Genomic DNA, 8,417 nt, shown 5'->3' with positions numbered 1-8,417 from the left:
GATAATATATTTTATTACTACTATCATTCTGCATTTATTTTAATGCCAAACAATCAAAATCCCAACTGATAATTAAGAACTCATTCTATCACGTGCTCAAACATGAAAATATGGTTTCTATCCTGCCATGACATCTATTTCAAATGTATTTAAATTGTAGAAAATTCAAGGAAGAAGAATAAAAATAATTAAATAGCTGAGCCAACCCAGAATAGAGGAGAGTATGTTTAGATCAGCTAAACCAAAGTATAGGAGATACATACATTGTGTAACTGCTGCATTAAAAGAATATGGTTGGATATAAATTATTTCAGATGGAATTAGGAATAATGGGATGAAAATAAAAAGAGAAAAGGAGCTGAATAACAGAGAAAACCTTCCAAATACAAGAATATCTAGGCTGTGGAATAATCTGCTACATAGTGCCATTACTAAAGAGATTTTAAACCAGAGTGGGCAGAAGCACCAGAATAAATATTAATAGCAATGTAAAACCTTGGGCTGGCAAGGGGGATGGATAAGACAGACTAATAGATCTTTTCTATTGATATGATGTCAAATGGTCCAGAAGGGATTTAAATCTGTAATCTTTACCCAAAAGCCAGTTCCTTATTTGAGTCCATATACTTAGTACAGCAGGCATGGGGAGGCTGTTAGTTGGCAGCCTGGCATGCACAAACCGTACTTGGGCCAGGCAAGACTGTGGTCAGAGTTGTTTGGGACAGTCCCCTAGTGGCATGGACAGGAAGTTGGGGGTGCACCCTGACCTAGCTGACCACCAAACCATTGCCAAGCCTGGTCTTTCTCTGGTCTTTCTTGCTCCCCCCCTCCCCTCGCCCCATTTGACAGTGCCTATTATAAAGCCCCAAAACTGGGTTCTATTTGAGATAGGCACTCTTGCTCTCTCGCAGACTTTGGGGATTAATGGAGATGACAACATTGCTGGGTAACAAGGGAGCTGCCCATGCTAGCACTGCCCCTGCACCCTTTGGCAGCACATAGGGCTTTCCAATGGGGGTGTGCATCTGGGGCTTCACTCCTTGTCTGTCAGCCTTGCTGTGGTGCTGGTTTTAGGGTGACCCCACTAGTCACCCAGGTAGTTCCTGGGTGACAGGTCAGCTCCCCCTGACACGGACCACAGTAGAAGACCATGGTACTGTCTCCTCATCTCTCCAGACACAACTGTGTTGACCCAGGACTGACCCAGGTGCATCTAGCTATGGATTGTAAAGGCCACATATAACAGTGTATGATGAGGGCTGTGATGAAATGTTATATGTGGACATTGCACCCAGCTCTGGGGTGTATCTCAGCCCTTCCCATACACTGTTATATGTAGCCATTACACCCCAGAGCTGGGGACATCTCTGCCCTCCCCATGCACTATTATATGTGGCCATTACACCCCAGAGCTAGGGCCAACCGACACTATGCCTCTGGGACTGGGGATTCTCTTGGACACCCCTGACCATGGGACTGGCCTGGGAAGGAAATCCAACTGTCATCCAGGCCCAAAAACCAGGTCCTTATTCAAGCCCATATACTGAGTATAGTGCCCCTGTGGGGCTGTGAGTTGGCAGCCTGGCAGCCGCTTTGGGCCAGGCAGAACTCTAGTCAGAGATGTCTGGGAGAGTCCCCCAGCAGCACTGAGTCATGGTGTGGGGGGCCTAAGAAGAATTTCCATCTCTAATCCTAGCCCAAAAGAAATGCCTTTTCCAAGCCCATATACTTATTACAGTGTGCATGGAGGGTTGTCAATCAGGCCACGCTTTAGGCAGCTCAAGAATCTGGCCAGAGGTGTCCAGGAGTGTCCCCTGGTGGTACACAGGCATGGTGAAAGCAAGATATTAATTTATATATTATTTGGTAAATATTCATAGCTAATGACATTCTCTCTTTAAGAATGTGTAATTCACTAATAAGAAGCTTTTATTGGGTATAGGTTAGTTTTGAAAAAGGAACTGGGAACCAGGGATAAGGACCTGGCAATTAAAGGAACAAACTGCAGCCTCATGAACCATAGCATGTAGCCTTGGTGTTGGCTGCCCCCAAACAGTGGATGGTGGGAAGGCCAGTCGCTGCCAGCCAGGGGTCCCTGCCTCACACCACCGGGGGCGGGGAAGGGGGCTGTGTGGTACAGTTCTTCCTTGACCTTCAGTAGAGGCAGGCAGTTAGAAATTTGGGGATAAAACCCTAGCATGTGGCCTGGGGCACCCCAAAACTGTGGATGGTGAGAGCAGGCCACTCACTGTGATCAGAGGTCCCCCACAACCCCAGGCGCAAGCAGAGTGGGGTCAGGCAGGGAATTTTGCAAGTGAAATGTTCCTGGGACCTCAGAAATGTGTGTGGGTGGGCTGACTGATTGAAAGAGCAAATAAAGTTCATGGCTTGCCAAGTGCAAGTCACAGCTAAGCAGGCTTTTGCCAATACTGGGAGAGAACCCTAACATGTAGCATTGGGTGCATGTGGTATGGGTTGGGTAGCTCTGTGTAATTAATCATGGAATAGGCCTCATACCAGAAAGTAATGCAGGAATGGGGATTTTTTCTCTGTGGACTGTTTGTGAGGGCATGGCTTCCTCTATTCCTAACAGGGTAAGCGACAAGAAAACAAGAATATTGCTGGCCCTTAAGCAGTCACATCACAGAATGGTTTATTGAACTGGGCTGGTGTCTGTTCAAACTCCTGGAAAGCCAGGTGCAGAGGTCTGCCTCAAAGCACAGACTGATGAGAGACCTGTAACCTGAGCTGTGGGGAAACCGGAATTGACAAGCAAATAGGGTTACTGTGAAATGCTGATAGGACAATGCACTTTCAGATTACAAGTCTCCCCCCAAAAAGCAGACCCGGGGTACTTAGACTCTGCAGCATAACATGATGAAACCATGTCTGACTCTGTATGAAAATAATAATAATAAAAAAATTGCTGAATCAAAAAGAGTGTGGTCACTGATTTGTTATGCTTTGGGGCACCTCTCACACCCAACCTGCAGCCCCCGCCCCCACCAGTGCTGCCACTGCCCTTCACTCCCAAATTGCAGCCCGTGCCACCCAGCCCTGTTGGTGCCTTCAGCCAGGGCTGCAGCCAAAAAGCAGTTTCTCTGGAACACTGCTAATGCAAACCAAGCAATTCAAAGGGGGTCAGCACTCCAGAATTTGGCCAGAGTCACTCAACTGGTTTTACAGGTTCTGTTGAGGAATATTAAGGTTATGGTCTGAGGGGGGATGCGAAATGGTCCTCTCCAGTCCTACAGAGGCCAAAATATATAACAATCACACAGAAAACATGATCATGCTTTACAGCCAAGCCACTGCCCCCCCCCAGCCCTGCCTGTGTCCCTCCCTCCCAACCTGAAGCCCCCCGCCCCCCCAGCCTTGTCAGTGCTTCTCATTCCTAGCTAACCTGCAGCCCCCCAGCCCAGCTGGTGCCCCTCACTCCTGACATGCAGCCCCCTGCCCTTCCAGCCCCCCAAACCCTGCCAGTGCACCTCACTCCCTACCTGCAATCCCCTGCCCCTTCAGCCCAGCTGGTGCCCCTCACTCCTGATTCACAGCCCCCTGGACCCCCAGAAAGAGGCAGCAGTATGACTGTTAGGCAGAGCAATGGCAAGCAAAGGGTGGTCAAAGGAGGACAGCTGCTGGGGACAAAAATAGGCTTAGAAGGAACAGGAGTTCCAGAGAAGAGGGGCAAGCTTTGAGGGCAGAGGCCAGGAGAGGGAACAAGTATTGAAGGGATCTGGTTGTAGGCTAATGCAGCAGTCAAAAGATTGGTATGAAAATAGACTAAGTGATAAGAACATTCCTCTCATTGAGCCTGGGTTTTTGCTTTATTCACCTCAGCCCACACCATGCCCCTGCTGTGTGGTGGTGGGGGTGTTAGCTCATGAGGGCACTGTGTGGTGATTGCAGGGGAAAGGGGAGTTGGAGTAGACTGATCATGCCCCCCCCCAACCCCACTCTGGGGGAAGCTGTCCTGGGCATGGGGATCCCTGGTACCCAAGAAATCTTAATCAACCTCAGTAACAACTCCAGGCCACCCCTAAACTGGTTCTCAGCTTTGGAAGAAGTCCTGCTTTTTGATACAAGGATATAAATGGCAAGAGACACAGGATTCTTTCTGTTTTACATAAAAATTCCTGTAGCAATATTTCCATTCAGGCTTTAGCCTGGGCAGCCTGGGTACATGCTACCCAGATGCCAACACACCTTTGCATGAAAAGATTTCCTGCCCTAACCAGCAGCACCCCGTAAAACAAGCAACAAGCACCCAGAAAAAAGTGGGAGGCTTTGCAGGAAAGGCAGGCAGCACTACTTACTGAACCCAAACCCAACCCAAAAACCCATGACTCTCAATCAAAGCCATCAACAATTTCCCCCAAAAAGCAACTTGGCATGACCCAAGAAAATAAACCAACCAAAACAACTCGTCCTAAAATGCCACCTGGCAGTAAAGTAGTACTGAAAGGGCAGGAGGGTAAAATTGTTCTGATGTGCCCCCTAGCACATTTTATTAGTTATAGAATAATAAGTCTTTATGTTGTAAATCACATCCACATTACTTAATTAGTCATCATAAACTAAGAAAGGAAAATTAAACCAAGAACATTTGTAGCAGGTTAAACCTGATTATGTGGACAAGCATCCTCCTAATTAACTGTTCATAAAATAACCATATAGAAAAAAAATCACTGAAAAGCCTTGAAAAGTAGAATCATGATTAGGGAAAACTAGAAATGTTTTATTTGGTTCTTTTTTTTAATTGAAAGCAGCACTTTTTACTTTTATATTTTTGAAGCTATTTCCCATGGATAGAAACCAAAGAATGAATAGAAACCAAATATTTTTCATTAAAAAATTGAAATATTACAGTCCAAAACAGGATTATTTCTATTCAGACATCCCCTCCTAGTGCCCCCTGAGATTTCAAGTTTTGTTTTTGTTTTTCTTTATGAGCGAGCTCTCCAGTTGGACTTCACCCCCATGACATCCCATGGTCAGCGGCTCTTATGGTGTATTGTTTTCCATCACAGAGTGGAAAAACTGTAGCATATCATGAGTTATATAACATGATGGGGAGGATCCATTTTAGAGTGGAGGATGGAAGCATGAGAAACCCAAACCCCATCTTTCATAAGGCATCTTGAACACATTTACAGACTAAACTGTTTTTTTTTTAATCTTGACCAAGTTATTTTGGTTTTCATATCTCTCTAGAAAAATTCTGAACACATTATAGCCTCAGAGTTTTGAGAACAATTCTGACACCTTGCCATAATGTACTAATCCTTTCCCAGAATTTAATAGCCTATCTAATCCCCAATCCATACATCCACATGCAGCATGTGCCTATCTGAAAGTGAATAGAATACTCCTACAATAAGTCCCCAGACCTCTCCATACTTCACCAGGTTCTGGAATGAAGTTGCTAGCTTCTTCCTCAGTGTTTGTGCTGAGAAATTAACACCGATATTAACAATACCAAAATCAAATAGAAACGATATTCATTATGCAGGTCAGCACATAAAAAACTAATGCAATGACAACCTGGTGACAGGAATAAAATCCAGTGAATAGTTTTGCATAATAATAATTACCCATTGGAAAAACAACATAGCAACAAAACCAAAGATGAATTCTAATCCTGACTATATCTTCCCCAAACACCACCATGGGAAGACAATAAGGGACATGAAAAGATGATCCATCCCATAGCATCATCTTTTTGGGGTTTCCACAAACTAAAGGGATCTTTGTAGAATTTGACTTCACTCTTTGTGAGCAGCAGCACAATTGGGTATAATTAAATATACTCCTAGGCCAGAAGCCAATCTTTATACCATAAATTACACGTCTTCTTCAGCAAATAAGCTGTATCATAAGCTTATCAATTTGTCAACAACAAACCTGTGCCACTCAGTTTCTCTTTTATCATGGATTAAACATTTATTTGACATGTAAAGTCACATCCAAGTTATGCTTTCCTTCTAAGCTGCCTGCTTGTTCAGTCCTTAGGACTGCATACAGCAGCTGAATATAAATTAAATGCATTCTACTCTAAAATTGGAGCATCCAAGTAAAATGGAAGAATGATGTGACAAGTACACTAGCAAAATGAAACAAAGCTGGAATGGTAGATCAAATTTTATTTCTATCAGTCTTGAGGGTGCTCTTTTAATATTTTATAACACCATTAATCACCATCATGCTACTGTCCCAATAACTCTAGAAATATGGCTTTTAACCTCTTAGAATACCATGCACCTAACGATGATTGAAATCTAAGACTGAAATTTACATGGGGATCACTGATTACATACCTGAGGAAGGCAAGATCCTCAGATTTCTTCAAAAGATAACTGCCAGCTGTCACCAAAACCAAGCTAAGTATAGGTATATAGAGCACCTAGGTATAGGCATAGCAGTTCTGTTTTTATATTGCATATTTACCAAATTCTTCCTCTGACTCAACTACCACCTAACTTAAAAATTATATATATTTTACTTTTTAAAAGCTAGATGATTTTTTTCAAAACTTGAATGTTGTACTGCCTTTCTGGTAATCACTAGGCTCACTCAGTTACAATCAGTTTTGTTTAGAGAGCTGTCTAAGTGTTAGCTACATGAAATTAATACTCCCAACTATAGTCCAGAATAGCCATTCTTTCTTTGGGCCTAGTATGAGGAAAGCCTAATGCTCAATTTCAGCCCAGACTCTCTTCACAATGACCTATGGAACAGAGACATTTGATGTATTGTGCACTATTCCAGAGTACATCTCTATACCTCTGTCCATAAAACTTCCTGTATAACATCATCTGCATCAGATTGCAGTAAATGGAAAGAATATCACTGACTTCATTATTTTTGGAAAAGTCCCATGAAGTAATATGTTTTGTGCCAGTCCTCTGCACTTTTGTGAGTTTTACCCCAGGTATTTATTTTGTAAGCTAGAATACTTATCTGTAATATTTATTTCTACCTTGACAAAATTGGTACCATATTATTTGATGATGTTTTGTTTGCAAATTAAAATTCCTACTTCAAATTACATAAATAATGAATATCAAATAGACATGATCAAATTTAATTTGACAGATTATAGAGTAGGAGAAATAAATAATTGATCACAAAACAACTCAAGCCCTGTCATGTAAGAGAGAGATTTCATTTAGATATAGTGACTGCTCATGACAGCTCTACAATATTTTCTTCTCAGGTAATTATTTAAAGAATATTTTTGATATATGCATTTAGCTCACACTATATATGATCAGTGAATCATTTGTTATGATGTTACATCTAGAAGCAGAATGGTTCAAAGCTTTAAGAGCTACTTTTACACAGAAATAAACGCTCTTGAAAAGTTAGTTGTATGACTTTAATTAAAGTGGAACCATAATATAATGTAAGAACTTAAAATAAGTTTTCATTTCTCCCTGCAAAAATTACCACTTTATAGAAGAAAGAGAGAGAAAGAGATCAATCTATTGATTTGACATATGAAATAAATTTGTGTGTATATGAACTTAAAAAACATTAACAATGGTTTCAAGATACTCACTGGAAGTGTATTGAAAAGATGTTCTAATATTCACAGATAATAAATTTCATTCTGAGGGCAAAAGTGGATAAGGTTGACTGCATATATAAACATTAATATTTCATAAAAATGCATTGTTTCAAAAGAAAAGCCAGAATTGGTAAATGCATAATGTTTTCTTATTCCACTTTTATATGTTAGCATAATTCTTGGAAAGTCTTCATGTTATGTTCTTGGAAAGCTGTTTCAAAACCTATTTTTATATTAAAAATGACACACAAAACCAATGTCACATACATGAGTACCCTTACAATATTAATATAGATTTTCCAGATTATTAGAGAAATGTATAACTAGCCTGTGGGATTCACTGATATCAAAATATCAAGGCCATAATTTAGAAGGACTCAAAACAAACAATCCTCCCTTTCCCCCCCTCAAATAACCAACAAACAAAAGAATCCCCTCTGGGGTGTAATTATAAAGATTAGGAAGAAAATCTAATGTGAAATTTTGTCCTTAATGAAGGCAATGAAAAATGTCCATACTGATCTCAATGAGGCAAGAATTTCAAGCCAAATTGTTGGGTAAGGCATTTTAGTCTTCATGTAATGTTACAAGGGCAGAGCTGAATTCTAATTAGGGACAGTAAGAAACTTCCCTTTTTTGGGTAGGTATAACATGCCCAGTACTGGAGCAAGAAGGTCTCCTGCCTGGCTCACCCCCTGGGCCCTACATTGTTTCCCCTCTCTGGCTTCCCAGGGTTTGCCTATATTGTATCTTTCCTGCCATGTCTTGATGTTACAAATCATAGGAAGACTGCCCCTAGGAGGCCTTTTGTAGTAGGCCTTTGTCAGGGTTGAAGCCTCTTTCAGCC

This window comes from Gavialis gangeticus, unplaced genomic scaffold, assembly GCF_001723915.1.
Source record: "Gavialis gangeticus isolate Ggan-Ray unplaced genomic scaffold, GavGan_comp1, whole genome shotgun sequence".
Classification (NCBI taxonomy): domain Eukaryota; kingdom Metazoa; phylum Chordata; order Crocodylia; family Gavialidae; genus Gavialis; species Gavialis gangeticus.
This window is presented reverse-complemented; position numbering follows the sequence as displayed.